The sequence below is a fragment of the Acinonyx jubatus genome, chromosome D1 (assembly GCF_027475565.1).
Source record: "Acinonyx jubatus isolate Ajub_Pintada_27869175 chromosome D1, VMU_Ajub_asm_v1.0, whole genome shotgun sequence".
Taxonomy (NCBI): Eukaryota; Metazoa; Chordata; class Mammalia; order Carnivora; family Felidae; genus Acinonyx; species Acinonyx jubatus.
Window position 1 is genome coordinate 102,537,560 of NC_069390.1, and position 27,089 is coordinate 102,564,648.

General features: G+C 44.0%; 1 long non-coding RNA gene across 1 annotated transcript in view; it reads right to left on the reverse strand.

Moving 5' to 3' along the window:
- Nucleotides 1–27,089, reverse strand: part of LOC113593138 (uncharacterized) — a 284,583-nt gene that overhangs the window by 127,958 nt on the left and 129,536 nt on the right. The window contains exon 3 of the long non-coding RNA XR_003413187.2: nucleotides 15,985–16,009. This is a non-coding gene — a long non-coding RNA (uncharacterized LOC113593138). The remainder of the gene's footprint in view (nucleotides 1–15,984; nucleotides 16,010–27,089) is intronic.

Here is a 27,089-nt window from a genome sequence, read left to right on the forward strand (position 1 = left end):
ACTTAGAAGCTTTCCAGAAATGGCTGATATGGGGAATTGACCCCCAACTTCCTGGCCTTTTTCCAGTTTAGAGGAGGGCTAGGAAGAGTGGGGCTGCAGTCTATGCTCAGAGAGCTATCTTTCAGGAGAATCAGCTTCACAGTTCCAGGACCCATAATGCACAGGGCCTTTCTCCCAGCTTCAAGTATCCTGCAAGGGTCTGAGCCTACCTGAGGCAGGAGACATGCTCAGAGTTCTGCCCAGACTTTGCATCTACACCAGTGGCTTATCACCCTTGCCCTGCACACTAGCAAAGGGTGGCATGTGCTGTCTGGGCGAATAGGTGATAAAGGAAAGGATGTTGGTAGAGGCCTAGGAATCCTTAAGTGATGAAAAACATGGACTCAAAAGCCAGACTGACGTGTATATAGTTCTTGGCACCTGACAGTTTTGGTCAAGTTAACCACCCTGAGCCCCAGCTTTCTTGTTTGTTGAGTAGCAGCAATATCATCTGCCTTCAGGACCTTTGCTGTGAGGAACAAGTGAACTAGTCCATGTAAAATGCTTAACACTGTGCTTGCCACAAAATAAGAATTTGAAAAAACATAGCTAGTATTAATTAAAGAACCCTGAATTTTAGAAGAAGGTTTCAAATGCCCATGAATTTCATTATTAAGGGTCTACTTACCTACTTGTAACATAGGAAAACCTGCTCCCTCCCCTGAAGCTGATGAAAGAAGATGGTACCTTCTTGCCCTGGTGCCCCAGCCCACCCTCCTTTCTGTGTCAAGACTAGAGTATCTGCTGGAATCCCACTGCCCCATGTATCAGGAAGCCTTGGGCTAGATGGAATCTTCCATTTTATCTCCCTTATTCTCCCAAATTGTTCTTAACCACTTCCACAACATCTTCTCTACTGCCTCACCTAGTGTCATCACCTCTTCATGTGATATGCATCCATCCATCCATCTAATAAATAGTAACTGATCACAAGCTATGCCAAGCATATGTTAACATGCTAAGGACCTACCAATGAAAACAGGACACACATAATTTCTATTCTTTCGATTCCAATGGGGAGAAGCAAATACTTAGTTTGTGATAACACAAATGTTTAATTACAATCATCATTAATGTGATTGTAAGTCCCATGTCAGCTGGGAACACCCACAGTCTAGATAAAATCAGTTCACATCCCCATACCTTTCTCTGCTCTCTCCAGGATCCTGGGTCGTGAGTGTCTTAGGTTCTTATGGTAACCTTTGGAGCCACAGTCCTGCCTCCTTAGTTCATGGATCACCTAATTCTTTTAAGTATGCTGTTGTTGTTGTTCCATACTGTATTATTCAGATATGAAACTCAGCCTCATTCTCAATTTTTAAGAAAACCCTTCTTTTACTACAATAATTTGTTAATAGATATCTACTGTACAAAGGTGCAAATTATGATATGAAAAGCGTAAGATGTGCATAGAGGAAGTGTACACATTCGAATGTGCACAAAGTTAAGCTGTTGGCCTAAAAGAGACTGTTATAAATATAAAACGTCTTATGTAAACTTCATGGTAATTACAAAGCAAGAACACAGAGTACATACTACACTATAGAATAAGAGCCTGTACACAAAAGATAAAGAGAAAGGAACCAAGGCATACCACTACAGAAAACCATAAAAACACAAAGAGGGCAAGAGACGAAGAGAGGAATGAAGGAATTATAAAAAAAACCTACCAGAAAACAATGAATAAAAAGGCAATAGTAAGTCCATTCCTATCAATAATTACTTTTTTTTTAAGTTTATTTATTTATTTTGAGAGGAGGGGAGGAGCAGAGAGCAGGAGAGAGAGAATCCCAAGCAGGTCCACACTGTCAGCACTGAACCCAATGTGGAGCTCAAACTCAGGAACCATGAGATCATGACCTAAGCTGAAACAGAGTAGGATGCTTAACTGACTGAGGCACCCAGGTGCTCCTTAATGATTACTTTAAATGTAAATGGACTAAATTCTCCAATCAAAAGATACAGAGTGGCTGAATAGATTTTTTTTTTTTTTTTAAAAGATCCAATTCTATTCTGCCTACAAGAGACTCACTTCAGCTTTAAGGGCACACATAGATTGAAAGTGAAGGGATGGAGAAAGATATCCCATGCAAATAGAAACCAAAAGAAAGCAGGGATAGCTATACTCATATCAACAAAATAGACTAACCAAGGACTGTAACAAGAGACAGAGAAGGTCATTATACAATGAGAGAGGTCAATTCATCAAAAGGATGTAACGTTTATAAATATTTATGTGTCCAACATAGAAATACCTAAGTACAGAAAGTAAATATTAACAGATCTAAAGAGAGAAATAGATAGCAATACGATAACAGTAGGAGACTTCAGTACCCCACTTTCAACAATGGATAGATCATCCAGACAGAAAATCAATAGGGAAACATTGAACTTAAACTACATGTTAGACTAGATGGATCTAACAGATAAATACAAAACATTCCATCCAACAGCAGCAGAATATCAATTCTTCTCAAGCACACATGGAGCATTCTCGAGGACACATCATATGCTACACCATAAAACAAGTCTTAATAAATTTAAGAAGACTGAAATCATATCATCATTTCTGACCACAATGGTATGAAACTAGAAATCAATTACAAGAAGAAAAATGTAAAACTCACAAATATGAGGAGATCAAACCACATCCTCCTAAACAACCAATGTCAAAGAAGAAATCAAAAGATGAATTTAAAAAAATCTTGAAACAAATGAAAATGGAAACACAACATATCAAGACGTGTGGGATATGGCAAAAACAATTCTAAGAGAGAGGCTTATAGTCATAAATATCTACATAAAGAAAAAAGGAAGATCTCAAATAAACCACCTAGCTTTATACCTCAAGGGCCTGGAAAAAAGAACAAATTAAGCCCAAAGTTAACAGAAGGAAGGAAATAACAAATATTGGAGCAGAAATTAATCAAATAGAGACTAAAAGACAAAAGAAAAGATCAATGAAACTAAGAGCTGGTTTTTCAAAAAAAATAAACAAAATAGACAAAACTTCAGCTGGACTTACCAAGAAAAAATGAGAGAAGACTTAAATAATATTAGGAAGGAAAGAGGAGGGATCCGAACTGATATTACACAAATACAAAGGATCATTAATAGACTATTGGGACCACAAATTGGACAAGCTAAAAGAAAAGGACAAATTCCTAGAAGGATCAACATACGGAAACTAAATCATAAAGAAATAAAAACTCTCAACAGATCAATTACTAGTAAAGAGATTGAATCAATCAAAAAACCTCCAAACAAAAAAGGCCAGGACCAGATGGCTTTACCAGTGAATTCAACCCAACATTTAAAGAGGAACTAATGTCGATCCTTGTCAAACTGAAGAAAAGAATATTTTGCCAATCATTTTATGAGACCAGCATTACTTTTATACCAAAGCCAGATAAGGGACATTACAATTTTCTTTATGAAAATTACAGGCTAAAATCCCTAATGAACATAGATGTAAAAATTCTCAACAAAATATTAGCAAAACAAATTCAACAATACATTGAAAGAATTGGACACCATGATCAAGAGGGATTTATTCCAGGGATGCAAGGATGGTCCAACATTCACAAATCAATCAATGTGATACACCACATTAACAAGATGAAGGATAAAAATCATATGGTCGTTTCAATAGATATGGAAAAAGCATTTGACAAAATTGAACACCCTTTTATGATAGACACTGTAAGCAACTGGGCATAGAGGAAATGTACTTCAACATAACAATGGTCATAAATGACAAGCCCAGGGCTAACATCATACTCATCAGCAAAAATCTGAAGGCTTTTCCATTAGGATCAGGAACAAAACAAGTATGCCTACTCTCCCACTTTTATTCAACATATTATTGGAAGTGCTAGCCAGAACAGTAAGAAAAAGAAAGAAAGACATCCACATTGGTAAGGAAGAAGTAAAACTTTCGCTATTTGTAGATAACATGATAGTATATATAGAAAACCCTAAAGACTCCCCCAGAGGAAAAAAAAAAAAAAAAAACGCTGCTAGAATAAATGAATCCAGTAAAGTTGTAGGATACAAAATCAAAACATAAAAATCTGTTGCATTTCTATATACTAATGTTGAATGATCAGAAGGAGAAATTTTAAAAATAATCCATTTACAACTGCATCAAAAGAAATAAAATACTGAGGAATGAATTTACCAAGGAGGTGAAAGGCCCATAAAATGAAACTATTAGGCACTGGTGAAAGAAATTGAAGAAGGCACAAATGAAGTGACAGATACATTCCATGCTCATGAAATGAAAGAGTTAATATTGTTAAAATGTCCATACTACCTCCAAAGCAATCTACAGATTCAGTGTAATCCCTATAAAGATCCCAAAGGCACTTTTCACAGAAATAGAAAAAAAAAAATCCTACAATTTGTATGAGACTGCAAAGATTCTGAATAGTGAAAGCAATTCTGAGAAAGAACAAAGTTGGAGGCACCATATTTCCTGATTTACAATTATAATACAAAGCTATAAGTACCAAAACAGTATATTATTGGAATAAAAAACAAATACATAGATCAGTGAGAAAGAATAGAGAGCCTAGAAATTAACCTATTTGTCTATGGTCAATTGATTTTTGACAAATGAGCCAAAAATAACAGGGAAAGGATCATCTTTCAATAAATGACATTGGGAAAACAGTTTCTGAAAAAGAAGGAAACCACCTCCCTATCTTATCATCCACAAAAATCAACTAACAATGTGTTGTGATGAGCACTGGGTATAGTACATTAGTGGTGAATTACCAATTCTACATCTGAAACTAGTATTACACGGTGTTAACCAACTGGAATTTAAATAAAAGCTTGAAACTAATAAAAAAAAATCAACTCAAAATGGATTAAAGACTTGAACATAAAGACCTGAAACCATAAAACTCCTCAGAGAAAACATAGGGGACAAGCTTTTCAACATCAGTCTGAACAACATTTCTGTACATTTGACACCAAAGGAAAGGAAATGGAAGCAAAAATAAACAAGTGGGACTACATCAAACTAAAAAGCTTCTACTCAGCAAAGGAAACCATTGACAAAATTAAAGGCAACCTGTGGAATGGAAGAAAATATCGTATATATGATGAGGAGTTAATATCCAAAAGATATAAAGAACTCATGCAAGCCAGTAGTAAAAACACAACCCGATTTTAAAATGGGGAAAAAGATCTGAAAAGATATTTTTCTAAAGAAGACATAAATGCCCAAAAAGGACAAGAAACGGTGCTAGAAATTACTAATTGTCAGGGAAATGCAAACCAAAACCACCATGAGATATCACCTCATACCTGTTAAGATGGCTATTACAATCAAAAACATAAGAGATAACAAACGTTATCAAGAATACGGAGAAAAGAGAACCCGGGTGCAGCCACTATGGAAAACAGTATGGAGGATCCTCAAAAAATTAAAAATAGTACTATCACATATTATCCAGCAATCCCACTTCTGGGTATACAGACAAAGGAAATGAAAACAAGATCTCAAAGAGCTATCTTTACTCCCATATTCACTGCAGCATTATTCACGAAAGCCAAGATCAGAAACAACCTGGGTCAGTTGGTAGATGAGTGGGTAATGAGGATGTGGTAAACATATGCAATGGAATATTATTCAGCCTTTAAAAGGAAGATAATCCAGTGCTTTGTGACAATATGCATGAACCTGGAGGATATCATGATAATGAAATAAACCAGACAGGGAAAGACAAATAGTGTATGGTATTACTATATGTGGAATCTAAAAAAAAAAAAAAAAAAAGTTGAACTCATAAAAACAGAGTAGGAGAATGGTTTTGAGGATTGGGAAGTAGAAGAAACAGGGAATGGTTGATAAAAGGATACAAACTTTCAGTTCTAAGATGAATAAGTTCTGGGGCGCCTGGGTGGGTCAGTCTGTTAGGCATCCAACTTCAGCTCAGGTCATGATCTCATGGTTTGTGATTTTGAGCTCCACGTCAGGCTCTGTGCTGACAGCTCGGAGCCTGGAGCCTGCCTTGGATTCTGTGTCTCCATCTCTCTCTGCCCCTTCCCCACTTGCACTCACTCTCTCAAAAATAAATAAACGTTGAAAAAAAATTTTTTTTAAAGATGAATAAATTCTGAGGATCTGGTGTATAACATAGTGGCTACAGATGGTAACACTGTATTGCATAACTGAAATTTTATAAGAAAGTAGAATTTAAACATTCTTACCCTTGCCCCCCAAAAGGTAAATATGTGAGATAATGGATGTGTTAATTAACTCAATGGGGGAAATCTTTTCATAAGGTTTATGTATATCAAATCGTTATGTTGTACACTTTAAAGATCTTACCAGTTTGTCTCTTATACCCCAATAAAACTGAACAAAAAAAGAAAATTATACAAAGTAACTTGTGGGTTTTTAGACTTACCTATAGACTTTTATGGGAAGGAGGTATCAGACTAGGGGTTTAAATCATAGCATTCCAAACAGGTTCATATCCTATATCAAGCATCCCCTTTTGTAACATGTCCTCCAGCCCTGGCAACTGTCACTTACCACCCTACCCCATATCCTACTCAAAGTCAGCCCCAGCCTCATAGCATCTGGCTGACTCCTCCCCATATTCTCTTCTACTCTTAGAGAAATACAATTTTTTCTCATCTCTCACCGAACAGTTTTGCTCCTTTCTGTTGCATAGGCTCCTGTCAATGCCCAGAGGTCCTCACCTTTTGCCTGAAGCTCATCATTAAGTGTTTCCCTAAGCAGAGGACTTGCCACCTAAGAGGCATAGTGCTGTCAGCTGCTAAGACATTTTTGACCCTGGTCATGCAGTGAAAAAGTACAGGTTTCCTGCACATGTATAATGGGGTGGGGTGCTTGCATTAATTTAGGGGTTAAAGATAATAAAGGCTAAGTAAGAGTCAGCCAGAGTAGGTGGAAGGGGAGACAGAGGACCTGAAAAGCCAACATGGCTGGACCATAGGAAGTGAGTGGTGATGGATATGATGATGAAACTGAAGAAAGATGCAGGTGAGTCCACTGTACCCAGAAAACCGAGTTCACTTCAGACTGCTGCCTATCTGTCACCTCCACCACAGTTCTGCTCCCTGGGTTGGCTCAGAAAGGTATTTATGGCTGAACATCACACTTCTGACCCCCCTAGCTGGCAGGTCAGATTCTTAATAATAAATGGCTTATTAAAACAATTATTGAGGGGCACCTGGGTAGCTCAGTCAGTTAAGTGTCTGACTCTTGATTTCAGCTCAGGTCATAATCTCATGGTCATGAGATCAAGCCCTGTGTTGGGGCTTTGTGCTGAGTGTGGAGCCTGCATAGGATTATTTCTCTTCCTCTCTCTCTCTGCCCCTTCCCATCCCTTCCTCCCTCCTTCTCTCTCTCTCTCTCAAAATAAATAAATAAACATTAAAAAAAACAATTATTGAAATGCAGTCTTCCAAATAACATGTTAGCCAACACCTTCCTTCCTTGTCCCCATCCCTAAGTCCGTCATTCAATATGCAACACAGCAATGAGCCAGCCCCTGATGACTCCTGTTTTTCCTGCAGTTTCTTGCATTCAGATCAGGTGCACCTGGCTAGGAGCAGGAGCCCAACTAGAAACACTGGGGCCTCTGCTGGCTGCTTGGAGCCTCAGGCAGCTTTGACTGCATGCAGTCAGACTTTTCTCCCTGCAAGCTTTTCAAGGCATTTTAACTCTCCTTGTTTCTAAAAACTGGAACATCCCAGCCTCTACTGACCTTCTGTCTGCCTTAGAATGAGACACCCCCTCGGGGCCAACGCAGAGTCTGGCCAGAGCAGTCTGGACTGCAGTTCCTCATCCACTGCCTGGGACCCTTTGTGCAGGCTACAAACCACACAAATGAATAAGCCGGCCCTGCTTATAACAGGCCTGGGAGGGCAGTCAGGAACCTAAGAGCCCAGCCTCCCTAATGAAGAAACTGAGGCTCAACTTGGCCTCATGCTGAATTAGTGCCTGTGTTTCATGGCTAATAATTTAGGCAGATCCAAACACCACTCCCTAGGAGAAACCATGGTTCAGCCTGACAGAATGCAAGGAGCCAGACAGATGTATGTTAGAATGTTGACTCTTATTAGCCACATGAACTTGGGCTTTCCAAAGCCTGGTTTTGGCATCTGTAAAATGGGGACTAAAATTCTTGTCACAGAGGACTTCTGTGAGGTTAAACGAGGTGGCATGAGCCACCCGGCCTAAGCTGACACATGACCGACATCAGTTGGTCGTGTACCTCCAGAGTGAGCGGAGGGCACAATGCTAGGAGCATGAGGAGGCGTGTGCTCAAGTGTGAGGAGAGGGAGGAGGCAGTGGAGGTTTCTTCTCTCTCTGGTGACTCACAGCCTGGTGACTAGCGAGGCTGGGAGGCAGCATGTCTTGGTGGGGAGGAAGCCCCCCCAGCTCCGTGCAGACGACATATTGCAGAGAGGCGGAGGGTAGCCTGGTGAGCATGACATGGCTCCAGAGAAATCTGTCACAGAGTTGGAGAAATAAAGAAAAACAGGAAATGCTCTGGGCAAATATCAGAACAGGACTCCCTGCAGTATGAGCATTTGGGGATGGGTGCTGCAGAGGGTGAAGGAGCAGGGATGCCAGCAGTGGTGGGGCCTTCATGGGCAGACACTCCTCTGCCAGCCAAGGTGTGGAGGAACACTGGGCTCCACCCAGACCAGGACCTCAACAGGGTCAGGGAAAAAGCCAGTCAGGACACTTTCCTGCCATCCCACCTGGAGTTTCGTGTTCTCTGTGGGGCAGCAGCTTGATTTCCTGGTCCCAGGGATTCTGCCTCAGGCTCTGGAGAACTGGGTGAGTTTCTCTAGCTACTCACGTGATTACACAGGAGGTCAGCAATGTGTCTCTTTTTCATTTGTTAAAAACAGATTCATTGAACACTTACTTTATTCCTGGTTCTGTTCTAGACACAGAAATTACACATATAAATAAGATAGGATGCAAATCCTCATTTGGTTTTGATTACTAATGTGTATGTATGTATGAAAGTGCATGTTTATGTGCATTTTGCATCAATCTTTGTGGATTTACGTATGTAGTTATGTTTACAGATGTGTTTTCATGTGTGAATCCATATATGTAATTCTGGGTGTGCATGAATGTGTGTATATATGATCCTGTATGTAAGTCTGTGTGGGTAAGTTGAAGTGTTTAAGTGTTTCTGCGTGCATCTTCTTCTTCAGTAACTAAGAAGAAAGTGTAGGGAGGATTCTCTGCAGTGGGCCTGAGGTTTATGTTTACAGAAAGAGGGAGTTATTGTTGGAAGCATTTTGCTCCAAGGATTCTGGGAGCTGGGAGCTGACAGTGCCTCTCAACACACTTTGCTCATGCCAGGTAGGGTTAGGATCTAAAGACTCAGACATAAGAGACTGACCCAAGCAAGCAGGAAGCCAGGACCCAGGATGGCAAGACCAGAATGAAAGAATGTGCCAAGGCCAGGGGCTAGAACCAAGCGATGAGAACCCCTAACAAGAGCTGAGGGCTTGGCGGTAGTCAGAGGATGGAGGAGTCAGAAGACCCGAAGCAGACAAGAAAACATCTGATACCCAGGTATCCTGGCAAATTGAGCCATGTTTCCTCCACCATCAGAGCGCAAGGTAATTTCTAAACAAAGGCTGCCTCAGGCAGAGCCTTGTTAAAATGTCCTGCAGGGTGACAACCAGTGCCTGGCTTGGGAACCAGTAAGAGATCAGTGTCTGAAGGTAAGGTGGCTCTTCCTGAGACACGAGCCATCAATGCCTCGAATGGAGATTGAGAATATAGAGTAGGATGGGGAAGGGGTGGCTGAGAAGACCCACAGGAGCTCTGAACAGGAAGAGGGGACGGATTGGACAGGACACTGAGGTCACCTAAAATATATGACCTTTGTCTGCTGTTGTCCTAGGCATGGCTTGTCACTTAGATGGGCTTCTTTGAGATTTATGCTCACGTAATATCATTTTTATTATGCAGTTAATCACAGGAGGGAAAAGAAAAAGGGAGTGTATCTGAATGCTTCTATTTCATTTGCTTAATGGAGCGCTCAGAGTAGGAGAGAGAAAGCTCCCTAATCATTTATTTTAGTAACCGGAGTTATATTCGAGAGTTCCTGACAGTGACATCCAGCCACTGAGGGCAGGGAGACTGTCTTTATCTTGGTGCCTGTGAACAGAACCAGACATGCCTTCAAAGGCGTGCTGTCTGCTGAGAGTGCAGATAACAGCACCAATAAAGCAGGGCTGAGGCAAACAGCAGAGGTGTACTATCCAATCCTATTAGAGCCTGAATGAGAATTCAGTCTTCCTTCCCACAAGATTCCAGACTGTTGGTTTCTCAGCCGTGGGAGGGATTTTAGATGCTAATTCCAATCTCCTCTGCTTGTAGTGGCATTTCCTTTCAACGCTGCACTTGTGAACTTGGGTTGGCTTGTGTGGCTGCTTGGTTCTATTCTCCACACTGGGCCTGGGGTGAGGAGGGCAGCAGGTGCTGGGATAGACCCAACGGTAACATGTTTCTTCTCAGGCCTGCTTGGCTTGATTTCTAGGCTGTGAGTTCGCATTTCTCATCCAAAGGAGAGGTAGTAATGTGTGTGCTGGTAATAGCAATGGCTGTGGAGTCAGACTAAGCAGGGTTCAAACACTGACCCTTGGACAGTGGGTGGGTGCGGACTTGGACAAGTTACCAGGAATTTCAGCTACTGGGTACAAGTGAGGAGCAATACGGCATGGTGGTAAAGAGGGTGAACTCCAGACCAGATACTTGCCATGTGGCAAGTTACTAACTTTATGCCCAAGTCCCCTCATCCATGAATTGGAAATTACTATAGTATCAACCTCATAGGGTTGTTGTGGGGATATAGCGATAGTTTAGAATCGTCACTAAGTCTCTGACATTATTAATTTGACTATATCTATAAAATGGACACTATGGTAGTATATACATCACTGAACTGTTATGAAGATTATGTGAAGCAGCGCTGATAAACTGCTTTGCTTAATACCTGACCAACAGTAAGCTCTCAATAAATATAAGCAGTTGTTGTTGCTAATGAAATCAGCTTGGATGCCAGGTCAGGGCCCAGACAGCAAAGCAGTCCTTGCTAGACGAGCCGTCCGCCTATCGCCCCTCCTGATGGGGAGGAGGTCCGGGCAGGCTTAGCCTAGTTACATCATGACGGCTGTTACAGAGAGACACATCTCATCTCCTTGGCTGACTCCAGGCCTGGCTGAGCGTCCCCTCTCTTATCGACCCGGGAGGCGGCAGACGGAGGGGGCTGTTTCCTTCATGAAGAAAAAAAAAAAAGAAAAAAAAGAAAAAAAAGCCTGTGCCTCTGAATTGCCGCTGGGTGCGAGACAGAGGAGGAGTGGGCAAGAATGGGCACAGGGCCAGGGGAAGTAGGAGTGGGTGTGTGGGAGGAGCGGAGAGATGGCTGGGCTCCCACCACTGGAGACAAACACACCCTGTCTGGAGGTTTGCTGGGTGCTGGATCCCTGCCTGGCACTCGTAAAGGCAGAGTGAGTGTGCACCGGGACCTTCCCTCATCCAGAGAAGACTCACTTTCGGAAAGGGCCCTGGCAGAGCACCAGGCCAGGCGAGGAGCCCCTGTAGGTCCCGGGGTTAAAAGTTGGGGCTGCCACCTGCCAGAGCTAAGAGATTCTTAACTCATCCTTCGAAAGATAATGAACATCAAGAACTGAGTGAAGGACACAGGCCATGCTTTCACTTTGGGGGATGGGACCCCTGATCCAGCGGAACTCAGCGCTCTGCAACTGGTACCAGCAAGCCTCCCAGCCCCAGGCTAGCACCTCCCCATTACCCATGATCCAGTTTTATTCTACAGTGCCTTGTCTAAGAGCAAAGCCAGGACTTCCTGCTGGAATAGCCAGTCACATTTGAGTATCATGCCATCTAATTATTTAGCAAATGATAATAATAATGAGCCACGATTTAGCCAACACGTATGGGAGACAGATTGTCCTGGGCGGTTTCTACAGTGCCTGACTCTATTGCTTATTAACTTCGAAAGCCTCCATTTTCTCACCAGTTAAATGGAAATATGCCATAGTGAGAGATTATTGTCCTGAGGACCAGTCAGTCACACATGGTTGATAGACACAGCACTCGGCCACCTGCAATCCCCCGTAAGGCAAACCTAGGGCCCATGTATGGCAGGCATGGCCAGCAATCACCCCCGTGCTGTCAGCAACTTTAGGGTCTGCTCAGCAGCACAGAACTGCTTTGGCTAAGGTCATGCCCTTCCCAAAGAATCCCTGGAGGTCTTGGCACAGCACACGGACCCTGGAGAGTGAGCAATAAACCCTGGGAAGACCTGCCAAATCCATAAAATTTTAGGCGCGCAGTGCATGGATAACTCCTTCAAAGTAAAAGGCAGATGATCGAATCTTAAAACTCTATGGTAATAATGGAAGCAAAACACCTGGCGAGCATCTTTGGGTTCTGGAAGCAGCATATTCCAAACCTAGGGGCACTGCTCTGGCCCATATACCAGGTGACACAAAAGGCTGCCAGCTTCAAGTGAGGCCTATAGCAGGAAAAGGGCTCTGGCACAGGTCTGGGCTGCAGGGCAAGCAGCCTAACCATTTAGACCACACAGTCAGGCAAACTTGCAGGAGGCATCAGCATAGGGAAAGATGCCACATGGGGTTCCTGGAAGTCTCAGTGGGAGAATCAAAATTCAGGCCCCTGTGCTTCTGAAGCAAGACCCTGCCCTCTGCAGCACATGCCTTTAGAAAAAATACCTCCTGGCGTGTGGTATGAGGTCTTTAGAAATGGAATGCCCAACCATGACATACATCAGGGGTGAGGTGGCTGGAATTCACCTTTGTGAGCTTGTCTATCATCAGGTCAGGCAGGCCCAGCAACAACCCACTGTAAGACAGAACTGGTTCATCCACGACTGGGGCAAGCAGGGCCGGGGACATGAGGAAGACGCCTAAATAGTGGCCCAAACCCCCATGGCACCCTCTACTTACACCAGAGCTCCTTCTTCATCTCATGCCTGTGGCCCTATGGAGGAATCTCATGAGACCAACTAAGGAGGAGGAAAAAGCCAGAGAGGGGCTTATGCATGGGTTAGCTCTGTAAGTGGGTATAAGTACCAGTGGCCTTAAAAGACAGTAGTGCCTTCTGCTTCTGGGAAGATGGAGTACACATATTTTTCCCTATTCTGTCCATCAAAGACAACCAAAAATTGCACACTGTATTTAAAACAAACCTAAGAAGGCTCTGAAAGGCAGAGAGAAGAAGGCAGACTACATAGGGCCCTTGGGACCTGAGGAACAACACAGGAGCCAGTTGTCTAGGCCTTCCTTTGCCTCATCCATTCTAGGCTTGGGTCTGAAGACATGAGCAAGCTGGAAATGCCAATGAGTACTGGCAAAATACCCCCAATAAAGACCTGCTCCCTCGTCCAAAGGACCAGGAAAAGAACAGTCTAGCAAGACAGAAAACTTTTAGAAAATAACTACTCCACTCTGGCCAAACACCAGAGGAGAAACTGTGGTCCCACCCCCCAACCCCAAAGGCCAAGTAGGGAGCCTCTGCTCCAATCCCCTCATCAGAGTGGCACCAGAGAAGGCCCAATGGACAAAGGGAACTTTTATACCCTCCCCTACTCCCAGTGGAGGCCACATCCACTCTTCACTCACCCCCTAGTACATGTTTTTCTGGCTCAAGACGGGTATTTCTCTCAGTTTCCCAGGACACCACACTTGTGTGTGTGTCGGGAGAGGGGAAGAGGTATTTTCTGAGTCTGACGTAAACACTTTTGGCTTTGGGTTGAAACTGCTGTCTGCAAAGCCAGTGAAATTTACTCCATGGTATCCGTTTGGTTTTGCCCCAAACCCTGGACTCTCCCAAATCTTGTGTTCTGGGCGCCAGACAAGTCTTGTAAATTTCTCTGGTCCTAGTTCACAGTGGGCATGCTTATTTAGCTCGGTTTGAATCCTTCCTCATCTACTGGCCAGCCAGGTGGCTGTAGTCAAATGACTAAGCCTTTCTATGCCCAGTGTTTCTAAAGCAGATATGATAACAGCACCCATATTATGGGGCCTCAGTGGGGTCATACAGGCACAGGGTCCATCATATAGTAAACTCTCAATAAATGTTAACTTTTGCTCTCCTGAGTACCTCTTCCCACCTCTTCTCTTTTTCTCTGGGACCTAAAATCATGAGGCTTAAATCTCAGACTTAATTCTTCCATGTACTGGCTTTGCGACCTTGGATAAGTCTCTTAACCTTTCCGATTTTAGTTTTCTCATGAGGATGAAAGGCACAGACACACCACCTTGGAAGTTTTGTGAGGATGAGATGCTGGCTGTGTGAAAGAGCTTTCTCCATAGAATTTGCATAGTTGCTATGCAAATGGCATTCAGGCCATGGAAAAAGATCCAGAAAATGCTCATTGTCCTCACAACAGCTGGAGCCAGCATCACAGACTGGCTTTATGGCGTAAAAGCTCACATCTGCCACACACACTAGCATGTTAAACTCTCACTCTTCTCCCGTCAGCTTCCCTGAGTGTGCTTCCATCGTTTCCTTACAATACTGATCTGCTTAACACCTCTCATCCCCCAGTCCACCCGCAAGTGCTCCTGTACACACCCAGGTCTGGGGGCCTCCATGAGTACGCAGGGATGGAGGGGAGGGGGCTTGAGAGGCCTTTCTGAGAAGTTGGAATCTTGGTTGGATTTAGTCTCTCTCAGTGGTCATATTTGGGCTGGGGTGACACCACCATCCTAATCTTATACCACAATGGAATTTTGAATCTTTGGATTAGTAACTGAACTTTTTTGTAATAGACGGGAGGAAAGAGAGACTCACTGAAGGGAAATTTTGTCAGAGACAACACACTTGGGTTTTCATAAGTCTGGGTTCCTCAGTAGCAGATCCTGAGACGGGTTATTTTTCAAGTGATTTATTAAGGAAAGCCTCTCAGGAGAAAGTGAGGTGAGGGAAGCAGGACAAGGAAGACAGAAAAGCCACCAAGTGTGTGAATTCAGGCAGAGTCCCTGGACAGTGACTTTAGCCTGTTCCTAGAGAGCATCTCTGGGTGTAAATGATGCCTCAAAGTTTGTCAGGACCAGAGATAAGAAAGCTGAGAATAAGTACCCCCAGCCAAAGACTAAAGGGCAGGAGGTAGTGTGTGGGGGCTACTAACCTGCCACGCACTGCCAGCTGTCCACATCTATGGGTATGCAGCCACAAGGCCTGCCTCAGGGAGAGTCAGGGATGGCAAAAATAAAGCAGAAAGTCACAGGAGCAGGGGGAGGAATGCGTGTAAATGGTAGGAAGGATCCCTGGGCCTCTGGGTAAGCCCAATACTGACAGTATCTACCTTACATTGATTCCCTTTATGGGTATTTTCCTTTATTTCCCCCCATAGTTCCTGGGCCATAAGCAAACACCCTAAAAATAATTCTCTCATTCATTACTGGTGGACATGTAAATTGCCAAAACCACTTTGGGAGACAGTTTGGCATCCTCTCCTAAATTCAAAAAGCCCATGTCCTACTAACTCCCCACCTAGTTACAAGCTCTTTCTCATTTAGGAGCAGTCATGTTCCAGGGCACAATATCCCGGATGTGGACACCAACCACATACCCATCAACAGTAACACAGATATATCTATATATCGGTATCTACATATCGATATATCGATATATAGATAGATATCGATATATCGATATCTATCGATATATAGATAGATACATAGATACATATATATAACATAATATCCACACAATGGAATATTGTAGAGCAACGAAAATAAACTACAGATTTACACAAATGCATGTTTCAATCTCGAATAAATGTTGAGTGTATAAGACACTACAACACAAAACCACATGAGATTTTGTTCCTATAAGGTTAAAAACAATAAGCAAAAATAAACTATAATACTTACAGTTGGATGTGTAGACCATAAAACCCTAAAACAAAACAAAGGAATGATTACCACAAAAGGCAAGATACTGGTTATCTTTTGGAAGTGGGGATGAGAGGGAGAAGTTATTGAGGGGGGTGGGATTCAGGGATTCTAGGGGGCCGGGGACCTTCTATATCTTGACCTGCAAATTGTTACAGTCAAGTTTGCTTTGTGATAAATCAAGATGCAAGCATCTCTTTTATATACTTTCCTGAATTGTGGTATACTCCATAATAAAAAAGAAACTACTTTTTAAAACAAGTTTTAATTTCCTTTCCTTTTCTGCTTTTTCTTCCACTTTGTAATTGTAGCAAAATAAACAACATAAAACTTTACTTTTAACAATTTTTAAATGTACATTTAAATCAGTGGCATTAAGTCCATTCATAATGCTGTGCAACCACTGCAACCATCCATTTCCACAACTTTTTCATCATCCCAAATAGAAACTCTGCAGTCATGATACTGTAATTCCCATTCTCCCCTCTTTCCAGCACTAGTACTCTCTATTCTACATTCTGTCTTTATGAATTTGCCAATTCATTGGTCTTTTTGTGTCTGAATTATTTCATTTTGCATAATGTCTTCAAGGCTTACCCATGTTATAGCATGTATCACAATTTCATTCCTTTTTATGACTGAATAATGCTCCATTGAATGCATATACCACACTTTGTTTATCCATGCTGATGGACACTTGTGTGGTTCCCACCTTTTGGCAGTTGTGAACAGCACAGCCATCAACAAGGGTGTGCAAATATCTGTTTGGTTCCCTGCTTTCAATTCTTTTTGAGGACAAGCCCAGGAGTGGAATGGTTGGATCTGCTTCTGTTTTGTTTTGAAGTTTTTGAGCGAGTGAGAGAGTACATGTGCAAGTGGGGTAGGGGCAGACAGAGGGGGAGAGAGAATTCCAAGCAGGTTCCACACTGTCAGTGCAGAGCTCGACGTGGGGTTCAAACTCACAAACCATGAGATCATGACCTGAGCCGAAATCAAGAGCCAGACGCTTAACTGACTGAGCCACCCAGGTGCACCATCCACCTTCTGCTTTTTAAACCAAAGGAATGGGTCTTTCCTCTTCCCAAGAATTTTTGCATGAATCCCAGCCAATGAGAGGGCTGACTATTGGAGGGCAGGGTGAAACAAGGAAGTGAGAGATGCTCCTAGCTTCTGTCACTCACGACTGAGGCAAGAGGCGATGGAGGCCAGGATCCCTGGGTTCTGTGCCAGCTCTACCAGCCATGACCTAGCATGCCTCTTGCCCCCTGCGCCTAGTGACCCCATGACTCAGTGGGAACAATATCTCCCTTGTCGGTAGGAAGAGAATAAGCAAGGATGAGCGGGAGATGTCAGAGACTTTAAAGAAGCATGTTGACATTGATTAAAAACAAAACAGGGTGAGTTATGCAATGACAGACAAACTCATACTGTGGTCCTTTCTGGCTAAATGGGGGTGAGGACAGCGGAAGGGAAAGGTGCAGGAAGACAGGGAAGGTGGATGCTGGAGAAATGGAAGAAAAGATTGAAGAGAAGAGAATGAAGGCAGTGGGGAAGGAAGGCGATTTTCCAGAGGCAAAGGCCTGGAGCTGGCATCCCTGAACAGTGGCCTCTAGAGCTGCCACCGGAATTCCAGAGGAAAAATAACAGCCCGTCACTCTCGGTGACTGGCATGCCACTTTATGGGGCCTGAAAGCAAAAACGCGGCAACACTGACAGAAACAGGTGTCTGTAAACAGGGAGACAGAGCAGTCCTCAGCCTGATCCTCCTGAAGCACATCCCCACCTAATATATTATTGACAAGGCTGACTTTTATCAAGACCTTCTGGCCTCCTGTGTAATAAATGTGTATCTCCCACTCTTTATCACCCATTACCTTATTAAAATAATCATCTTAATTTCATTGTTAAAGTGATTAATAGGGCAAGTATTAAAGGAAATTAATCCTCAAAAGGAAGAATAACTATAGCCGAAAACTAACTCCTCTGAATTGGTCTGGTGGTAAAGTTCAGGATTTTGTAGTTAATGAGCCTTAGAGAGTTAAATATAGAAGAGTGCAGGAGAGTCTGGTGAGAGATGGAGAACAGAGAGCTGGCAGAAGCTGAGGTTGGAGGAGAGCATGGTTCACACCTCTGTGTCCATTCACTACGAGCTGAGAGGAGGCTGTACCTCCTGGCCTCTCGCACCTGCAGTGCTCATGGTGGTGCCTGCCCCTTGTGCGGTCCCCAGGGATTCAGAGCCCAGCCCAGCCCAGGGCTCAGTATGAACCAGCGGCAAGGAGATGTAGGGGCTGAGGGGAGTCCTAGACTGAGGCTGAGCTACTTGAAATAGAGTCAGAAACAGCCAGCAACAAGCTGCTGCCATATTCCCCCCCTTCTGAGTTGGGTGAGAGAAGATCAGCATCCCATTCCTTTCCTCCTCTGTCCCACCTGCTCTTTCCACCCTGGGGTCCCTGCAGTCTTTAGCTCTCCTGTTCCACTGACCAGGCAGCTGGATCTCCAGGGAAGAACTGAGAGCAGGTGCCTAGGGGGCTGGAGAGGGGGAATTATGGTTCCCTTTGACAATTCCTTCACTTGTGCATTCAATCATTCATCTCATGTTTATTAAGCTGCTGTGATATAGCACTTCTACTTTAAAAGCTGGGCATAGAAAGAAAGGCTTGGCCCTTTAACTCAAAGTTTCCAGTCTGTTGGAGACAAAAGACATATGCAAACAGATAATTACCAGACATGCATTGCTTGTTTAATGCTCCCTTAGAGATGTGTGTGTATGAGTGTATATAGTAGCATTCCAATACTCAGCTGTTAAATATATAGATCTTTTATATTCTGAAAGAGTTCTCATAGGCTCTCAACCAATGAAAACTTCTCAAGAACTTTCTGTGGGTCTTGGCTGATCAGTACACCGCAAACACCCTCAGCTGATGACCTGCAGCGTGTGCTGGTGTACTTGGTTTTGATGTTCTCCCAGCCTGTTACTGCGTGTCCCTGGCAACAGCAGTGATACTGACTGGCTAACCAAAGGGGTACGAGATGGCGGTGGTTCTGCTGCAGTGAAACCAGAACATACAGGCAGGATGTTACAAATTGAGTTCTCCTGTCATTCAAGGTATGTTCCAGGAAGTGGGGGAGGAAGCACAGAGTAAAAAGCAGGCAATTAGGGAGCATAAAGACCTTTGACATTAATAATGACATCATAAATGTCACTGCAACCTGGTCGGGGGAGGAGCAGTGGTCAACGATCGTATGCAAGCATTTGCAAGAAGCTTTGGTCCGAGACAGGGGACATGAGGAGAATGGAAGAGCACTGTGTCCCTGGATACCCCCTCCACAGAGACAATGCCAGGGGGGCACCTGCAATGCTGTCGGGCAGTCCGAGGCAACAAGGTTGGGCCCTGGCCACAGTCTGCCCTGCATGTCTGATACAGGCAGAGAGAGGCCTCTGGAAGTCTGGGAGTTCAATGTCCACTCATTTCTGACATCCTTAGGCTTCTGTGTAACTAATCCCATAGATTACTAACATACAAAATCACCATTGTGATATCAATAATATAGAGCACTCTACTAAGGTTTGTCTGTATTTAAACATTCTCTTTGAAATATGGGTACAGAAGTAATGAAACATGAGGATCAAAGTGGGAAAAAAAATCTGTGTTTGATATGTTGAAATTCTATCAATATCAGTTCAAAATTAAATCTATATTCACCACCGCAAGACTGAAATGGCATAAAAATTCACGATCATTTTGAAAGTTGTTCGTTTTTATATGCAAAAACATTACTCAGAGCCTTCAAAGGGTTAAATGAAAAGGAACTAGAAAGTGTCTTGGCTCAATAACTCCGGGAAGAATTTTTTATCCTTTTTGAACATAGAAATATTTGTAAAAATTTAAATAGTAATATAAGCTGAAGACAGAGATTAGATGATATCATAATTCCTATCTTTTGCAGAATTGTTTGGAGTATTAGCATTCATAACACTAAACAAAATAACCATTAGGGTTTGTATTTACTGCTTCGTTTGTAAATGCCATTTAGACCATGAGTCTTTCCTATTTGCAAATTCTTCATATTTGAGAGGCTGAATTAAGAGTAATATGTCAATCTCAGGATTCTGTGAAGAGAAAAACCTCAAAAATCATGTGCAACAACATCCATGATAAACTGTCTTATGTCAAGGCATAATAAAAAATATGTATATGAAAGAAAAAAACCCAAAGCACAACCCAAATATCCTGGTCTACTGATCTCTGTTGGAAATGAGCATCCATCCACCAGAGTTCAGGGCCTGTAACAGGATCATAGGGCTGATTGTTCTCAACTCTAACACCAAACTTCCGAAAATTTAACCACTAACATTTCTAATTAAGCAATTGTAATAATAATCATTTGGCATAATATTTCAGATTTATTCCTGAATTCTGGAAGGTCATCTTATGATGACTGATTTTAGCATTCGGTGTTTGGCCAAGATATGAATGCAGCTAGTGTTCACCTATTTGGTGTGATAGATGCTCTACTAGACGTGGTGATAACATGACTGAAGTCATGCCTGAGTGTCTATAAAAATTAGGGAAGGCTACACATAGAAGCCAAAACAGAGACTGGAAGGATGAATTCCAAGTTTGCCCAGAGAATGAGAATGAGATAAGATAGGGTATTCTAGGAAGAGGGAACAGTTAAAACATGTCTTGAATGTCTTTTGAATGCCAGGGGCCACTTTGGTGTTTTCTACACGTGTTATTTCCTTAACCAATAGGAGGAAGCAGGTACTCTTTGATCTTTTTTGCAAAGGAGCAGAGGCTCAGAGAGGGGAAGTAACTGCTCTCTGTAACCTGGAGAGTGGCTCCAGAAGAAACTCCCAACCTCATAAGGCTTCTCTGGAAAATTGTCCATATCCCTGTGTCCCCAGCTCTCTCACTGCTTCAGGTAGGGTGAGGGCTTGCCCTGGGCCTGCCCTGATTCTTTCCAGGCGGTGCCCATGGCCTTATGCCTCATCAGTGACCTTATTCCTATCCCTGGCCTTATTTCTTACCTGTTGCCTTATTTCTAATGTCACACACATCCATTCTCCCCAATGATGCCATTTTCATATTCCAGACAGGCCTGGGCAGAGGTGTCTCGGGCACCAACCAGAGCCCTCGGTTTTCTTTGTAGCCCAGCAGGTCATCCTGTAGAGCCCTCTTCTAATGGCCTGATTCTCTTCAGACGCTTTTCTTTCTTCTTTGGTTTCCCTTTCTTCTCTTTCATCTCTTCTGGGGAAGGCCCGCTGCCTGGCATGGCTATTGTGCTTGGAAATGAGCCTCCTGGGCTGGTGAATAAATTGCATTTTATTCCTCCCTGTCACTTCTGGCTGGGGAAGCACTGGGAGATGAAAGCTGAGACGTCAAAAGCGCTTCCTTTGACCCAGGGAGGCATTTCTCATTTCTGAGCCCTCGGGCTGCACTGAGCCCCCACATCGGTGGCACTGGCAGGAGCTGAGCCTCGTCCAAACCCAGGGGTCTTCTGGGCCTCCTGGGCTGAGCATCTGGATGTCACTGTCTTCACTAAATCAGCAGAGGGGGCAGGGCTCACTTCTCAGCAAAGCAGAAGCATCACTGACAGAGGTGGCTCCTCAAAGGGACAAGCAGGTCCCCTATGTGGAGTGACTGAAAGTTGGATTTGTACTGTCATATCAAACTGCATGCAGAGATGCTCTCCTGTGGGCCAGGTCCCACTTCTCTCCTCTCCTGCACTACTCAACACTTATCGCCTGGCTCCTTGTTGAGCAATCTCTCTTGTTAAGACTCATAATCTATCTCTTCATTCTCAGGTGAGCATGGACGAAGGTGGGAGATGGGAGAAATCAGTCACTGATCTAAGCACAGAAACTGGGCTCTAAAGGACAAGCAGGTCTCCACTGTCCCTGCAGGAGGAGTGACAAGTCGATGGAGGGGCTGAGACAACAGAGGGACTCCAAGGAGAAAGCTGGCTTCTAAAATAGGGAATGTTCAAACAAAACTGCCAATCCCAATCTGGCAAAGCCACCAGAATCCCTCCCTCAAGTCATCTTCCACCCCATCCAGGAACAGCCTGTGCATGAGGAAATCCTTGATAACTGCACTTCTGAGTATTTCCAGAACATATTAGAGCATTGACTGCAGAGGAAGCCAGGATGTACAGAGGTATACAGTTTGAGGTCAGAAAATTCAAGGATCAAATTCTGGCTTTGCCACTCACAGGCTGAAGGTGGGCAGTCTGGGGGCTCTATCCCAGTCCCTAGGGCCATAAAACAGAGAGAATGGCCTCTACCCCACATGCTGAGAAGGCTGAATGGAATCATCTGTGTAGAGGGTCCACCCCAATAGCTAGCACTTGTTGATGGCCAACAAATGGTTATTTTTACTGCTGGCTGGCTATACACACTGAAGAAGGATGTCACCCAAGTGAAAGGGCACAGATTTTGGAAACTGAGCGACTGAGCTCAAATTCCACTTCTGTCTCTTGGTAACTGTATGATTCTGGGCAAGTTTCTTACTGCAAGCATAACCACCAGTTCCGACAGCTACCATTCACAAGGGGCTTATTATGTGCCCAGGGCTCTGGCTATGGTGCTGTCTTCTTATTTCTTACAAAGGGCCAAGTCACCCACTAAAACACTTACCCCTAGAAGCAGCAATGAGATTTGAAATCAGGTTCATGAACTTAGTCCACACTTGTGACCAGTATATCTCCTCACCAGACTGTTTCACCTAACCATCTGAGCCCCTGTCCCTGCTGTGTAAAATAGGGGTGATAACACCCACCTCCTGGATTTAGGAAAAGAATGATAGAAGGTAATCCATGTATGACTCCCCCAAAACAGCAATCTTCTTACTATCATTGGGCTCAGGAGGCAACATGTAGTATGAATTCCAAGTTGTGGTCACAGTTTCTGGGGGTGGGAAGAGATTATAAGAGTCATCTGATTCCAGCCTCCTTCAATTCTCATTGCCACAAGTGAAGACCACCAACTGGCTGATTTCTGAGACCTACAAGGACAGAGTGCTCCAGATAACGATCAACATGTCCAACCGGGACTTGAAGATTATACTAGGAAAATTTATGGAGCTGAACATCGTGTCAAGTCCCATGGCTTCCAGTTTTTGTATTCCTTTGCACAGTTCATCGTGGTTGGGGAAAGCCCACATTGCATCTACAGAGATCCTACGGGTCCTCTTCCACTTAAAGATGTGCTCCCTGCCTGTCCTCATGACACAATGACTGTGGGGCTAATGTCTCCTGGGACTTCCCCTCAGCTCCCCTCTCTCCTCAAGGGTCTTCTCTGGGCTGGGACCATTGTTTCTGTTTTTGCATACGGGAAAGAGGCCCCTCGGGGAGGAGGGGCCTTTTATCGATGGAACAGAAGGTTGAGGACAGGAGAGGCATGAAGGGTCCTTTCCTCAATGCTGGTCCTGACTTCCCCTTTGCTCTCCCTGGGGAAGACTGGACATGTGTCCACCCTCAGTCCCCTGAAGTTCCGAGGCCTCTGCAGAAGCTGTGTGGAACCTGAGAGCCATCATACGTCACTTTACGTGATAAATTCAGAGAGATGGAAAGAAAAAGTACCCTGAATACTGATGGCTGTGCAGCTGTGAGAAGGAAAGTTTCCAGAATTGCAATGAGCAGCCTTGTGCTGAAGTTTTATGTCATTTGCTTTCAATTCCATTTACAGTTATTTCTTGTTTTTATATCATGTTTTATTGAAATCCATTTTTTACTTTAATGCTTTAGGCTCAGTCATGGATCTTTTCTTTCCCCCCTATCTTTTGCCTCTTGAGCACGTGAAGGTTCACATTATGCAAACAGCACAGAGAGGGGTTTTGAAGTATCATGGGTTTTTGTTCCTTTCTGTATTTCTCAGATTGAGTATTTTTTTGGAAGCAGGCTGGGAACACGGCCATGCAATCCGGGTGTAGTTCAGAACCTGCAGGCAGGCTGGCTTGCCCGGAGTGGGGCCTGCCCCCTCTTGCCTTTGTAACTGGAACTCAGTCCAGTACCACGCTCCAGTTCCATCCTCATGACCAGATGACTGGCTGACCGAAGGAGAGAGTACCCTACTTTGGACTGCAGGTGCTTTAGGTAGAAAGAGGGAAGAAACAAAAGTATGGTCTTGGAGGCTCTGAGGCAAACCAGAGCATGTCTGGAAATTAAACTGAACAAGGGATTGGGATCTGTTCCATTCCTGCTGCCCCCACGTCCGGGCACGTCATGGGGGCCCTCTCACTGGAGAGGCTGCAGAGCCTCCTACCAGGCTGCCTGCCTCCATCGGCTCTTCCAGCAGAGAAGGACAACCCTGAATGCCACCTCATAGAGCATCTCCCAGCTCTAAGCCTCTGGGTCTCCACCACACCTGACATCCTCAGTGGCATCCATCTCAGGACCTGCTAATGGTTGCCAGGCCAATCAGGACAGGCTCTTCGCTGCTCTTGCCCCTGCCAGGTTCGCTTCCAGCTCCACTCAGATGACCAGTTGTTCTACCATGGGGAAGGGCTTTCCATGTGAGTCTGCCCATCCAGGAAGCTTGTCTGGCCCACTCTGGCTGCTGGTGCTCTTTCTAAACTGTGGCTAGCCATTCACTTTGTCCAGTGTCTCGTGTTGATATTAACTTTGACCCGAGTGTCTTGTCTCTTGACGTTTGCATAGGAGGGTTGTAAATCTATCAGGACTATGAATCCATTTTATGTAATTTGGTCTGCATAATCTGAGGCAACCCAGTCTCTCTGTGCCTCACTTTCCTCATCCAAAACCTGGAGATCATACCAGTACCTAACTCAGAAGGGCATTATGAAAATTAAGTGAGTTATTATATGTAGAGTACTTAGAACAGTGTGTAACACACAGTACATAATATATAAGTGTAAGTTTTTATTATGATTATTTCCAAATAACAGAAATAAACTCAAGGCAGCTTAGCTTTTTAAAGGGTAAATTAGTATTTTAGGGAAGGTTATACAAATCTCTGTAGAACCCAAGGGCACAGATGTATCTGGGCCTCAGGTGGGTGCTGATGCCAGATGGGAGATGGTTATGCCTGGTTATTCTGTGAGTTCATCTTTCTCTGTTTCTTGGTCCTCCAGCAGGAAACATGGCCACGTGCGGTTCCAAGTCACCTGTCCAGCCACACAGAGAAAGCGAGCTCTCCTTACTAATGTGTAGGGAGAGCCTCTGATAGGCTCCGTTTGGATCAGGGCTCAATCTTTATCCAGTCAGCTCTGTCCAAGAGAGTGTGACCGGGCCATGTCGCCATGTCTCATAAAATGGGTGCAGGGCTTGCAGTTAAGTGTGTGTGTGCACATGCAGACTAGTCATGAACCCATCAGCCTCTTCAAACTGTATCTTCCACAGTGCAGGGGGCTCTTTATACCTCCCCGGCCTCAGTTTACTGTAGCACAGAGTGCCTCACACATAGCTGGTGCTGAGTACAGATTAACTCAAGTCTAAATGTAGACTCAAAGTACAAGGATTATAGCTCACTGTGTTTGCTCATCAAACTTTGGAATGAGTTAGACAGATTTGCAGAGCTCCCTTGGGCTTGAAATGACTCTCATTGCTGCTGCTTCTTGCCCGCCCCCATCTCCTGCCATGTGCCAAGATACTGGTCAGTGGGAATAGCATCCATGAGGAAAAAGTGCAAGCAGGACTTTGCAGAAATGTGCAGTTACCAACACTCTCTTTGTGTTGAGAGCCAGCAGAGGCTCGTACCGCCCACTCAGCTGGGCTTGACCTCCCTTTTCTCACAATGAATGGTCTATCAGGCCACAGGCACTGGAAACTTTCCTTGAGGCACTGACTGGGTGAGCGTCAGCCTGGGGGGTCTGAGCAACATGCTGACAGAGGTGATGGAAGGCTGCCTGAGCTTAGGTCACTCATAGAAGTGAAATCAGACTCTAGGCAAGAGTGAGGATGGGTCACTTAGGAGAGTATCTCCTTCGTCCTTGACCCCAAACCTCTCAACTGTTCATACCCAGCTCATCCTCATCAACAGAGAAAATGCACAACAGCTGCCTGCTCCAGTCCTGCTTAGCCTCACCCTGTAGGGCAGTGGTTCCCAAACTTGTCACCCTAGGGCAGTGCTTCCCACACTTGTCACCCCGTAGGGCAGTGGTTCCCAAACTTGACTGCATATTAGAATCATGTGGGGAGCTTTTAAAGATCCTGATTCCCAGGCAGTGCTCTGGAACAATGAAACCAGATTCTCTGGGAGGGGAACCGGGCATGCTTCAATATTTTTAAACCTTCCAGGTGGTTCCAAAATGCAGGCAAGTTTGCAAACCACTATACTACAAGCTCATTTCTTCACATGGTTTTAACACTCAGGTGACTCGAAAACCTGTATCACCAGCCTACACACCTTCTCTCTGTGCTAAGCTTCTTGTTGCTTCAATGTGTTCTCTCTTGCACAACTAATTTACAAGTTCTGAACTTCTGTTTTTTGCCCTGGCATCATCTCCAGCTCTTGAATCCCTTGTCTTCAAACCTTGGTTAATTCACTCACCCCTCTTCTCAGCACCATCATGGCATCCAGACATTTCATTTCCACTGCATTAAATGTGCTTCTGTTGCTTTACAAAAAATATCATCTATTATAAGCTTCTTGAAGGTAGGAGGGACCATGTGTCCTATTTTTGTTTTTATATCTTCCTAGAGTACCTGGTAAAATGTCAACTGCCAGTAAATGTGGTTGCCCCAAGATGGAGGAGAGAGCTGGCCAAGGGTGGTTTAGGCAGAGCCAGTAGGGGCCTCTGAAGGTTGGAGAATCTCTTCCCAAACTTTCAGTCTACAAGGGTGATACACCAGTCATGGTAAAGAAAGGTCCCATACTCTTCTGTTTAACAAGAGCCTCTTTGCTATATCCAAGGGTGGGAAGTATTAAAAGAAATCCAGGGAGGTCTCCTGGGAAGGTCTGTGGATGCTAGTTACCAAGGGAGGTGCTTAATAGTAGTAGCCACCGATCACTGAGTCCTCAACTTTGTGTCTGGCACTCTACATACAACTGTTCACAATAATATTATTTTAATGTTTCTGAGCCTCAAAAAGGCTGTTTGTAATAAGCTATTTACAATAAG